Below are 14,192 nucleotides of genomic sequence, written 5' to 3'. Positions count from 1 at the left end.
GCAACCTACAGCGCAGGCTTAACATTGCTACTCCTCTGCTGCTAAAATAACAGAGGTGGGTACAGTGTATGATTCAAGTTTTTCCCTAATGAAACTTTGAGATCTTGTCACGTATTTAGGTTTTAAAATGGAAATGCACTGGCACAAGAAAAAGTGTAAGAAATATTTTCCTATTAGCACTCTGAAAAAGCAGCGTATGCCTGGAAAGTGATCAGAGTGATCAATCAGCTATTACCACAGAAAGAGCCAAGGATCACATTTTTTATTCTCAGGGCAGTACCGCTCAAAGCCTGTTTGAACCACAAGGAGCCTTATAACAGTCATCCTATGACAGGTTCACTGAGTTGATGCGCTGATGTTTTCTGTACCATCAAGTTCTTCCACTGCTTTGTAAACTTAATCTGTAACTGAAATCAATACACACCTCAGCGCAGCTCAGAGAAATGGTGAAGAGGGTCCTGTTTTTATTTCCTCCTCCTGTCACTAGGAGCTGGGCCAGTGTCCCTGTTACCTTGGGTGTTAACCAAAGCTGCTATCTTAAGTATGTGCTGAGGAAGAGGGACAACTTAAGGGAAAAATGCCCATCATGCAACGTGTTATATCTATCCACGTGGTTTATTACTTGGTCAGTAACTCCAGGAAAGAAGTCAGCAGAGCCATAATCTTGTTCTTGTCTGTGTGTATATAGTTTTTCTTTCTGTACACATAATTTGCACCTTAAAAATGTGTTGTCAGTATCATTAGAGGACATAACTACAGAAAGAGAATAGTGCTCGTTCTCCTCCCCCTCCAGGACACCCATACATGAGCTAATTTGGCAGCCCTGCCAAGTGCTGTTACACCTTTCAACATGCCACTACAGATAAAGCACGAGCCCCGCTCACTATTTAACTATGGCTGGGCTTGTTACATTCCTCACCTACCTGGGGAAAAAAATGTTTCAAAAATCTCAAATTAATGGATTATTAATCTTTAACTGGAGAAAGAAGCAGAGATAAGAAAAGTTTACTTAAATAAGATGTTCTGCTGAGAATTCTTACGATCATATAAATTTTTAACGTTCCTGTAGCCATTCAAATAGCTAAAGGTAGATCTCGTTGGCTGTTAAAACTGCTTCATTAAGTACAAAATGATCTCTTCAAGATTCACGTTCCCCTCTTTAGCTCATAATTTAAATAAACCAGGCTAGGATAAGAAATCTTCCCTTATCTTCGACTCACAGTTCTGATTGCCAAGCATTTGTGTTCATCAGGCAGGAAGGGAGATTAAATGAGAACTTATTCAGTACTCCCTGCATGACAGAAGTATGTGGTAACTTACATTTTCCTGCACATAGAGGACAGAAATGAAATCCATATTTGCTATATTTTAAGCACAGTTATAGTATAAGGTTGATTCATCAAACAATCTGAAAACTTCATACAGATGATCTTAGAAATCTACTGTGGCACGCACAATATTACACTCAGGATCTGGTGATTTTAGCAGCAGGCATTATTTTCTGTATTCATATACATTTCTGTATTACAGAAACCTTTAGAGAACATAAAATGAATGCATCCTGATTCTATATTCCTAAACATATTTCATATGAATGTAGACTGTGAATGTGTTCATAACATAGACTTTACTCTGTGATAGGAAGAAGGATTTATAGTAAATATTTAGGAGGTCTGCTATAAACTCACACAAAGACAAGAACATTGTCTTTGAACAAGAGCAGCACAGTACAGCTTGAATTTGCATTTAGTACAGAAGCTGAACACAGTCCAATGTCCTTTTTGATGGAGTTTATGCATACAAAGAAAATCATGGATGCTAAACATTCTCAGAAATAAAACCATATTGTTAAGACAAAAAGAGCTTCATTGTATTCTATTACTTAAAACATTTTGCTGGCCAAGTCCTTTATAGATGTCTGTTTGAAAGTTAGCTATATCACAGCATTTAGTCATGGAATCTTAGAATCATTGAAGTTAGAAAATATCTCTAAGGTCTAGCCCCACCATCTACTTAACACCGATATTGCTCAGTAAACTATGTCCCTAAATATGGCACCTACATATTCCTTGAATACCTCCAGGGACAGTGACTCCACCTCCCTGTGCATCCTGTTCTGGTGCCTGACTGCTCTTTCAGAGAAGTTCTTCATAACATCCAACCTGAGCCTCCTCCGGTACAACTTCAGGCCATTCCCTCTCATCCGATCGCTATTAATTGGGAGAAGAGGTCAACCCCACCTTGCTACAACCTCCCTTCAGGTAGTTGTAGAGAGTTACAAACTCTCCCCTGAGATTCCTCCAGACTAAACAATTCCAGTTCCCTCACCAACTCCCCATAAGACATTTACTCCAGACCCCTCACAGCTTTGCTGCCCTACATGCTCCTGGACCTCAATGTCTTTCTTGTAGTGAGGAGCCCAAAACTGAATACAGCACTCAAGGTGCTGCCCCACCAGTGCTGAATAAAGAGGGATGATAACTTCCATGCTTCTGCTGGCTGCACTAGTTCTGATACAAGCCAGAATGCCATTGGCCTTCTTGACCACCTGTGCACACTGCTGGCTTACTTTCAGCCAAGTTTTAACCAATACCCCCAGGTCCTTTTTGCACCACACAACTTTTCAGCCACTCTACCCCAAGCCTGTAGCGTTGTCTGGGTTTGTTGTGAGCAAAATGCAGGATCCAACACTTGGTCTTGTTGAACTTCATCCCTTGGCCTCAGCCCATCAATCCAGCCTGTCTCTGGATCTCTCTGCGGTCCTCACTAAAATTTAAAATTGCACTTACCATCTTTAGGTGTGTGTGCATTAACTCACTGCAAAGCCACCGCTCAGCGACTGAGAATGGGAATAGTAACATCTCAAATTTAAAATTCAAGGCAGTCAAAACAAGCAGGCAGGAAGGTTTCTACTGGTAAATCAACCACAGTTATTTGCTTATGTGTGTTCTTATATACACTGACATACATAAAAACCCTAATTCTTCAGAAAACGCCAGCCAAAGGGCATGTGCCTGCTTCTACTTGTTGATCTAATTTAATTATCACATTCATTAAATGCCAAGAGCGTAATTCTTATAAACAATTTGGGAGGCAGTTTTCCTGCTCATCCTCAATTCAGTAGCAATTCGTCTATGAAAATCAACTACAAATGTCTAGATAGTGAATCAATGATAATTTGTGTACTTTCAATTGCTTTAAATGATTAAAAGGGATTAAATTTGGCATAGAGAAAATAATCAAAGGTCTCCTGTTGAGTCCAACAGCAGATAAATTGGACCAAGAGGTCCCTACACAGCAGTTCTGCCACTTTCATCCCAGTGATCTTACGCTATTCTCATTTACTGCAGCACATTTCTGGAAGCCTGTGAATGCTCTTCCCAAGCTTTTAGCACAACAGAGGACAACCTCTCCAGGGGTAAAGGTTCTGTGCCAGCAGAAGACTATAATAAAACAGGTTAGAAAATGCAAAAATTTGAAGTCTTGAAAGCCATGGTAACAAGAATGAGAAAATGCGTTGACCTTGCAAACACTATAGAGCAGTGCTAGTACCAAATTGTTAGAAAATATGCAACTTTTTTGTGCTGTGAAAATATGACCGAACACTAAAACTTACATAAAATACAAGTTACATGTAAATTAAAGGTTAATTATGAATTTTCAATCAGATTTTGACTGAAAGATGTCTGCTTTTTGCATTAAGAAATGACCAACAGTTATGCTTTCCCATGAAATATTTGCATTTCAGTGAAACAGCACTCAAAATTTCAACAAATGGTTTTAACAGTACTTCTCAGAATGAGCATTACAGAGGTTCTGGTACTTTCATGCAACAATTTTAAAAAGAATAGCATTCCACTACTTGTGATTTATTTAACACCTCTAGAAAGATGAGCATGTATTCTCAGTGTATAAACTTGAAACTAAAAAGTGCATCCAAAAAATGTAACGTCTAGCTACGGAGAAAGGAAGCACAGGAATCACAATCAGGGAATATTCCTGCACTACTGGGTAGTAGTGCAGTATCCAATCTGGGTATGCACAGTAAGATTTTTCATGCAGCAAGAAAAAAATTTAGGTGTATAATAATAAAATAACTGTGAGCCAATGTCTGGTATCCAATCACAAAGAGCACTTCCAAAAGGCAGATTTTGTATATGACACCTACAAATTCTCAGGAACATCCAGGTCATACACAGGACCGTTTACAAGCAATGAAAAGCAAGGTACTTTTTAGGATCTACTGAATCCAACAATACTAACGTAAACCCAGAAACAATGATAAATGGATTAATATGAGGGCATTTTTTCATAGCCAGATGTGCAACATTCAAAAAAGACAGGACCACAGCTACAGTCATTTTTTTTCTGACACATGGCAAAACAATGTACACTATCCTTATCATCTTACACAAACCAAGCCAGACCACTGGACTCAAAATGCTAATGTCTTACTCAGTTACGGGTGCTTTCTAAACTACACTGGCAGTCAAATCAATATTAAATTCATTTCCTTAAAAGAAAAAGCCTCATATGTAAATATCACATATGTAAAATCTTATTTTGAAAAACTTCTGTCACCCAGGGATATGATTTGAACAAGATTAGAATGGAGTGTTCAAGTTGACACTAGAAAAAGGTTGCTGAACCATTATCAATCAAAGATGACTACAAATAACTTACTGTCCACATACTGGTATAAGGATTATGTTTTTACATGCATGTGCACGCTTTGCAGAGTTTGAGAAAAGCTAATCTAAGGTTTGTTTTATCTTTTAACTTCTGTTTCTCAAGACAAACACAGAAAATCTAGTACTAACAGTGGCTCTAGTTCTTTGTTTTGATACGCTATTTCTAAACTAACTCTTCATGCAAAATATAGGAAAAACATAGATGTGCAAGAAGATAAAAACATAATCTAACATGAACAGTAGCCTCCTTTAATACTGATCAGGACTTCAGCACACCAGCACTCATTTACAGGATGACAGCAGAAGAGCTAAAAGAAAAAATATATATATTCCATAGGTTGGGTTAACTGGGTTACTGTTACTTAGCTATAGTTTGTCTTGCTCAAGAAGACAGACCATGCTAAATCTGTCGTTTACCAGAACAGAGTGCCATTTTTCCTCATGTAAACTGGTCATATATTACTGTATATATCGAGACCTATCAAGACAATTCTAATTTAGAACAAAGTGAGTGCTAAAGACAGTTAGATTCATACTAACCACTTCCTAGCAGTGGATGTTATGAAGAAAAATCCGTACAATTTATATTGCTGAACTCACAAACTGTTGACATCAGCAGCAATCCAAAAATGAAAAAAAAGGCCATTTCAGACTACTACCTGGAAGCATAACTGCAAAATGTCTGCCATAAAGGATAATGTAGGAGATACAATCCACTCAGCCTAAGTACTTTCCCAGCTGTAACTCTAAAACTTTTTATCATAAAATTCACCAAAAATAAAGCTATTACAATCATTTGACACAGCTATTAAACCATAGCAGATGTTATTTGATAATATAAATGCCTAGATGTGGAAAAAGTAGATTATAATAATGCTAGAGAATCTGTCTGATTTTTTTTAATTGAACAGACTGAAATGTGGCAGCCAAGTGTTTAATCAAATTGGAGTATTTCCTGTGCCTGTAAATTTTTCTTATGCGTGAAAGTCGGGAAAGATTATTAAATCTTTTTTTTTTTTTTTTTTTTTTTTCTTCCCTCAAGAGCCTTAATATTTTCCTTTTTCTTCTGAATTAAATCTATTTGAGAATCCTGGAGATGTTTCTTTCACGGGTTCCCATGAGTACAACTGCCAGATGCACTCTTGCATACATTTGACTACTATGAATATGAAAAAAATTAAGAACAAACCCTATGTTTGTACTTGTAATCTTCAAATACTAACCTGAATGAGCTTATCTAAACATTTGAAGGACACTGGCTTCATATAGACCACTTTTCTCAGTAGTGACCGCTAAACTTGTTAAAAAAGTAGCTCTCTGTAACTTAGCTATAAATAAAATATAAAAGAAGATTGATACCACATAAGAAGCCACATAATCTGAGTCATAAAATTTAAGACTGTTCTGTGAGTCTTCTGTTATTAAACAGACCATCCTTTATGGGCATTTCATCTTGCTGTCATATTACAAATACGACTTTATTTACACTGCAAAAATATATCCTCTTAAGTGACAAGACTTGTCTCTGATGCTACTGACAAGTCTAAGTCTGATCTTCAAGAATACCTTTCAAAAAAGAGTTTTGAAGATTGATACGGAGTGAAAGTCACTGTACTTTAAAAAATACCACTGAAAATGAGAATCTCTTTTGAAAGTTCAGGTATATTGTTGCCACACGGATATACGATCGTATGTTTTAATCTCCTTCAGTGGAAACTTTGTGATTAAGATCATGGATTTTGAGAGGTCCATACACAACAGACTGAAAACCACTGATTTTTAATACCTTCTTCCAGAAAAGAGCAAATAAAAGCAGCAAGAAGGGTTAAAATAAACTCGTGACACAATAATGCATTAGAATGTTACAGAAGAAGAAAAGCTTTCTCATTTTCCACCAGGCATTTTTGAACGTAACCTTACCATGAGTTTCAGCTGGGAATGGGAATATTTTACCACTGTATAATGATTACTAGAATTGAGGGCAAAATTTAAGAGGAAACAACCAATTTTCCAACAATGTTGGAAGAACTCAATTTGGACTGCATTCAGCCAGTAGTTATAATTGCCAGCCACTCTACCAATTAAAAGCTTGCCATTCTTTCCTGCAATCTTCAGGTATTTCGCTTTGTCATTGTCAATTAGGAAAACAAACAAACAAACAAAAATCCCAAAGAAGTACATTACTTACAGAGTTCAGTAAGACAAAGCTTATCTTTCCAGGTCAAGTGAAACTTTCCACATTGATCTGTAGTGATATTTTCACAATCTTAGTATCATTTTGACACAAATGTTCTGTTCTGCTTTTTTCTGTTTGTCCTCTCTGAGCTGCCTTATCCACCCAGCTCTACATCTGTCCTTTCCCCAAGACCTTAGCATCCATCAGGCCAGTGGCTGATGCTGAGCTGGTCAACCCTTTGCTACACTGGCAGGAACAGGAAGTGGGAAAAACCCCCACTAATGGCTAGAAAAAGCAGCAAGTGCTATTCTGGGGAAGGATGGAGGATGTGTGGAGGATTTATTCTTTCTGCACAGATGCAGCTGTGTCCATGAGGGGCCAGGAGTACAGCCAGCAGGTACTCCTGCCCGAGCTCAATGCTTTTGCACATCTGCACTCTGCAAATCAAAATTCCAGTAATCCCAAAGGAAGCAATAAATTTCTATAGCCAACACGGAACAATTTCAGCATCACTGTGAAAGCATTTAAAACACACACACACACACACATACACACAGGACGATTTAGCATGTAAGAAGTAGGTTAAAATACTGTTAAATATATAAGTTGACCCCCTGACACTAGTCACGGCTCTTCAGTAAGTCTGCCTTAACTTCTGCTTTTGTCTCTAAGACTTCTGCAGTCAAACAAAGAGAATTATACTAATTATACACTATACCATGGAGTATTTACAGCAATTGCTGTTCTTGAGAACTGCCTGAGGTAAAAAGAGAGAGCAAAAGCTTTAATTCCTGTACTTTGAAGTGAATCAATGCCTTAACATTATCTGAACAGGACTTGCATGTTGTAAATACTGACTGGGTCAAACAGCCAGTCTCACCCTTTTACGTGATAATAGCAAGAACAAATGTTAAGGGGAAAAAAAGTGTAATTCTTATGCTGAACAAGCTACCACTGTTTTTTCTCATATATCATATATGTAAATCAATCACAAACGTAAAATCTGCAAAGCACAAAAACCCACTATGAAATAAATTTATTACCAGAAAATGCTATAAAATCCCAATAGCTGGTGCTACAAATTTATAAAGTTTCTCAAAGAAGACTTAGGGCATGGGTTTGATTCTAAATTTGAGTCTAAGAAATCCCTAGGGTGAAACTGTATCATGACAACTTGCTCACCACAATGACTGCAAATAGGCCTTCTAGCTCAGGCAGGATTTGCACTGTATTTGATCAAAGGCAGAAATCAAGCCCTGGTATAGAACAGAATTTCTTTCTTCCTTGCTATCATCTCAAAATACTTTATATTTTAAGACCAATCCATTTTATAACAAGCTCCAAATTTTTCTTTTATTTAAAAATGCATGCATTCTAGCATCCTAGCAATTCATAAGGTTTATTTCATAAGTCAATAATTCAGTGCCTGTTGTATACTGGGATGGAGACTGACATCAAATTGCTGGTTTATCAATACAGATTGATGCTTGATAAGATTTACATGAACCTCTGAGGGCTGGGCACATTAGGCATGTGACTGCTGCTGGATTTCAGGGAGACAGCTTACTTCAGCCTTCTTTTAAAGGAGAAAATTTAAGAGAGAAAATTACTTCTTTTAAGTAAGAAAATTTGAAGTACAGTCTATATATCTTTGAATTTGTATTTTTTTTAATTTATTTTTGCTGAATATTGCTAAAAAGCATGCAACATCTACCATTCTCCCACCCCAAAAACCCAATTCCTACCCATATACCCCAGTATTCATTTCCGTGCTGTAGATTGCAGCCTAGGACAAAGACACTCCAGTGTGATGAAACAATTTTCCTGAGAGGCAATGTAAATTGCCTGGCACGGATGCCTCTCTGCTGAAGTAACCAAGTAGTTACAGCCAACTTTGCACTTGGGGAGGTGCCTATCTGAACCTCTGTGGGAAGCGGAAGTGAATCAAGAACAAAAATGATCTCAAAGGATTACATTCGACTCACCAAAGTATAACCTTCAATTTATTCTAACTATGTTGAGTTTTTGGGCAATAAAGCAACTTCATTATTGGAAAAAAAATAAACATCTAGAATATTAGAGTACAAAAATGATATATGAGTGCCACCTCAATAGTGAGATAAAAAATAGAGCAAAAGTTTTTGAGTATCAAATACTGAAGAACCTTGCAGACCATGGCAAAAACAAAACAAAACAAAACAAAACAAAACAAAACAAAAAACCTCACCACCCTGAAAATGTCAACTGTCCCCTTCTTCCCAAGAAATAACAAGACGAACTGTTGGAAGCTTTCTAGCAGGTACACTTCAGTAGAGAAGGGAAAAAGTGAAGGTTCTCTTAAGTCTTCTTACAGTTACTCAGAAAGCAAATATTCTCCTCCTTCACAGCTCTTGCTTTGAGAAACAGCTGTAGAACTTTTCAGAATTAAATCACAGAATCACACAGAATCACAGAATCACCCGGGTTGGAAGGGACCCCAAGGATCATGTAGTTCCAACCCCCCTGCCTGGCAGGGCCACCAAACATACACAGTTAGATCAGGTTGCCCAGGACCACGTCCAACCTGGCCTTAAACACGTCCAACAACGGGGCATCCACAACCTCCCTGGGCAGCCCGTTCCAGGCCCTAACCAATCTCCTTGTAAAGAAATTCCATCAATTAAGTAAAAGTCTTTTATCTGTCTTTCCAACAGGGACAGCATCTGTGAGACTCCTACCCAATTCCACCCCATGCCCTCAGCATCTAATCTCTATGGGATAGTGGCACTTAAGAGGAGGTAGAGCTGACATCTTGGTTTCCTGTTGCCCGTTCAGGCTGGCAAGTCCCAGGCAGTCTATCAGGCGCAGAGGCAGCCTCGCAGTGAACACCCATTTGAAATTAGATGAAGACCCCTATCAATTCCCAAATACATCATCTGAAAGTTGTCAATTCTGTTTGAAGGGATGGTTGTTGAGGAATTTTTTGGATTTAGAAATCCTTCTTAAGTGGTCCTGTTTGGAGATCTAAAAAAAAAATCTCAAAACCATGTAAGGACCATAACAATACGCTTTGAACAAGTAGTACTAGCACCATTTCAGCCACTTCTCACATTAAAAACATCCTATGGACGGAGCCCCAAGGGTGTGGGAGCCAGATGACACTGCCAGCATCAGTAGTCCAGCCCTTAGGTGATTTCTCAGTATTGTGAAGAGTTTTAGTGCAGTAAATCAGCATTTTCTACGCTGACAGAAGTATGCAATAAAACACAAGAGACAACTTCAACCAGGAAAATCAGCTTTTTACCAAGGGATTCTAGAGATGTTCTACATCAGTTACCCAGACCCAGGGTATTATACTCAATCCCTCAAAATGATAGCTGTTCTTGGGAACCTAGTAGTAGATCCTTTGGATCCTAACTTTCTGGCTCCATTTTCCTGTCCTTTCCCTTCCTTTCAGCATGGACAAGCTCAGCACGCAATTGAGGATCCAAACTATGTCATTACTTACACATCTGCACAGGTACGCAGACTCCATCCCAACTCTATCTCTACCACAGTTCTCCACTGAGGTACATGGGTGCAACCTAATCAAGCTCATTTCCCGCAGAACTTTATGGATCTCACCTTTTATTGGCAAGTCATATACAACAGCCACTGAATAACTTCACAGATAGAAAGTTACCGCATCAAGAAAATAAAACACCTTTCCTACTGCTCTGGTTAAGTACACTGCATCATAGATTACAACGGTGTGGCTGCTGCTCTGGGACTGTCAAATCATCCAAGCAGAGGAGACAAGAACCACTAAAATTGGTCAGGAAGAAAATCACGCCATGTGGATTTTCAAAGATGTTGAAAATGCATTTGGAAATGAAAAACACACAACAGCTCACACACTGGTAGACTACAATGCAGATATCCAATTTACAGATAATGCAACAGTGCCTCTTCCCTTAGTCATAAATTCCAGAATGATCAGATTCTGAATAGCACTCCCAGATACAAAAGAAAAAATAGGACAGATGATGAATATTTTATCACTGAATTCTTGCTATATATAATCATATTATTTTATTATCTCATGCTGCGGAGAAAAAAAACAACATGGGAAATGAGGCTAGATTTGTGAATGATAATAATAATTTTTCAAGCTGTTTGATACAGGGATGAAAATACAATAAACATGATTTTAGAATTTGATATAGAAAGACTGGCTACTGATATGAAATGGGAAAGTATGAAAGTGATTTAAGGGTATTAAAAAAAACTAAGAGTCTGAAATAAAATAATTTATATAGCAACAACAACAAAATAAACTACCAATAACACCAGGAAAAGCTGTATCCATTAAAACAAAAGGTAACAATTCTGACAGTTCTGGGAAGGAAAATGAATAAACACCCTCATTATACATCTCCACTCAAGTTTCACCTTGACTCACAAAAAGCCGTTATCTTATTACATTGCACTTTAATTATGCACAAGGGATGCCTACTGCTAAAGGCATGCAGACATACATATTTTAATCTCCTTCTCCAGTAATATTTGTTAGAATGCAGGTTTCCTTATAAATCATAAAATCACAGAATGGCCCAGGTTGGAAGGGACTTCTAGGGTCATCAAGCTCCAACTCCCCTGCCACAAGCAGGGCCACCAGCCTCCATATCTAATACTAGACCAGGCTGCCCAGGGCTCCATCTAACCTGGCCTTGAACACCTCCAGGGTCAAGGATTCCGCAGCCTCTCTGGGCAGCCTGTTCCAGCACCTCAGCACTCTCATATTAAAGAACTTCCCCTGATATCCAACCTAAATCTTCCCTCTCTCAACTTAAAACCATTTCCCCTTGTCCTGCTGTTATCTACCTTTTCAAAGAGTTGACTCCTCTTCTGAGTACCTAGGCTCCCTTCAGGTACTGGAAGGCTGCAATGAGGCCACCCCACAGCCTTCTCTTCTCCAGGCTGAACAAGCCCACCTCCCTCAGCCTGTCTTCGTAGGGGAGGTGCTCATAAATTAGCTCACAAAATGAAACATTTCCATTTGTTCACTTCCAATGTTAATGCAATACTTTAAAAAACCTTTTTTCAAAAGAACTATTTTAAGAAACCGATCTTTAGAAATCACAGAGATGTATCTAAAGAAAGACTGAATATGGAGCTCAGCAGTGGTGCTCAGGATCAACAGTGGGAACACAGAGGTCAGAAGGGATCCCAGGGGGTCTTAAGTCTCAGCTCCTGCCCAAAGCATGTCCAGCTGGAGCTGATCGCTAAACATCTTCCCAGCTGGGTTTAGACACCTCCAAGGCTGGAAGCTCCTTTCTGCAAATTAGCTGTTTATACAAGAAATAATGATTTGTGTTTTAGACACTAGTGATGAAATGGAAACATGGCCACAGATAAGGTAATCATTAGCTTTGGTCACGATGGCTGGCTTTCTCATTTGAAATCTAGCAGATCTGTTCCTATCTGCTTTGTGTGTTTTATTACTCAGAAACAACTTGAAAGATACACTGAAGCAAAGCGCCACAATGTCTGAATAGGAAAAAAACCCATATGGAACAGCATGGAGACTACTGATTGAGACTTTCAATGCTATCATTTTTTATTTTTACAAGAAATGGTTATCCTCATTCCTTGACCTATCTTTGAAAATGTCAGCTTCTGTAGGCAGGACTTTAAGTGTCCAGAGTTCACAAGGGATTACGGACAGCATCAATAATGCTCTAAACACAAACTTTTAACAATTAGGTTTTCAAATGAAAAGCAAAGGAGTAGATGAAAACAGAAGTAAATATCAATATACGAGTCAAACTGAGTGACACTGGTGTCTACCAGGAACCAGTATCAATCACATGTCTGTGTCCAGGTGTCAGATTTGATTATATGTTAGGTTCCCTCAAACCAAGATTAGACACTCTGCTCTCAGCCTGAGAAATTCAATTGGATAAATTTCCTTGTTTATAACTCTGGCCTAGAAGAAGGTTAAAGCAGGCCTTTCTTCTGACCCAGTCACAAAAAAAAAAAAAAAAAAAAAAAAAAAAAAAGCCCTTGAAAATTTTGGGAGCCTGAAATGCCTGAATGCCTTAAAAGCAGACAACCTCTGAAGACTCTTGTAAAAGAGATAGAGCTTCCTCAAGATTCCCACATACCTTTCCAAAAGGTGTAAAAGAAGAATTGAGATCTGTCACATTTATCAGATATTTTCATCTGCTATGGAACATCAGGAGTTATGTGTCAATTATCTCTAGAAAGCTACTCAGAAATTAGAGTCTACCCAGGTCAAATTAAAGCAGGCTTTCTCCTTGACTTGCAAGTGATATTGGAGTACCATAACATCCCACATTTTTGTGCCCTTCCCTTCTGATGCGCAATGAGTAATTTTGTTGCACTTAAAGGCCTTGTTGGTTTAAAAAAAAAAACAACACAGAAGCAGAACTCAGAACAATAATACTTCCCTGTTGTTTGTTTTTGGTTTTTTTGCTTGTTTGTTTTTTTAAATAAGTTAAAGGATTAAATGGCTGTTCACCTACCAATTTTCATTTCTAAAATAATACATAGCTTTGTACTTGAAGAGAGCCACCTTAATGGAGCTAGCCACTACATTTACCACTCCAGAACTGAAACACCATAGCAGCACTCATTGCACGCGACTAGGAGAGGTTCACATACATCAAGCATAATGCTCATTATTACACATATACTTGAAGAACAGGCATTTACATCATGGGAGATGCTGGACTTTGTGAATACAAACCCATAAACAAATGTAAGGCATGACTGGCTGTATTTATTATTTCTCTTTTTCATTTCCAGACACTCCTAATACTAAATGTTGATCTCAAATCTTCCCTTTGTGCAGACGTATTGGATATTACAGGAAGGAAGCCCCTTCTCTACATTTGTGTAAGGTGATCCTGGCTTGAGGGAGAGAGGCAGAAAGATCAAGTATCACCAGCAGTAGTATTTCAGTATGCTAAAGAACTAGGCAAGTTAATAAATCATCTTGTATTTCCTTATCTATTTCTGTTTCACCTCCTTTTAGGTGTCTCTCTTCAGCAGGAGAGCTACACAGCTTCTCCAGAACCTCAGTCCTAAAATAAGAGAGCTACAAATATTAGTCCTTCGTAATTGACCTTATTGTATGTGTTACTCACATAAAGCTTCTACTTAGAGTAAGTGAAATCTATGGCCCTTACTTTCCATTTTCCATTTGGGTCATTATAGTGTGACCAACCATGGTCTGTCTGCTCCAGGTGCAGGCATTCAAGAACAAATCAGGGTTCTGTTGAGTACCTCACGTAAAATTTAAAAAACAAGGATTGACTTTTATGTCACTGGATAAACCCATA

The 14,192-nt window shown here is 38.2% G+C and overlaps 1 protein-coding gene across 5 annotated transcripts in view; it reads right to left on the bottom strand.

Moving 5' to 3' along the window:
- MOCOS (molybdenum cofactor sulfurase) overlaps window positions 1-14,192 on the bottom strand; it is a 214,586-nt gene that overhangs the window by 114,752 nt on the left and 85,642 nt on the right. The window lies entirely within an intron of this gene.

This window comes from Lagopus muta, chromosome 3 (assembly GCF_023343835.1).
Source record: "Lagopus muta isolate bLagMut1 chromosome 3, bLagMut1 primary, whole genome shotgun sequence".
Classification (NCBI taxonomy): Eukaryota; Metazoa; Chordata; class Aves; order Galliformes; family Phasianidae; genus Lagopus; species Lagopus muta.
The sequence above is the reverse complement of the archived record's forward strand: the minus strand, read 5'-3'. Positions and strand labels throughout refer to the sequence as shown.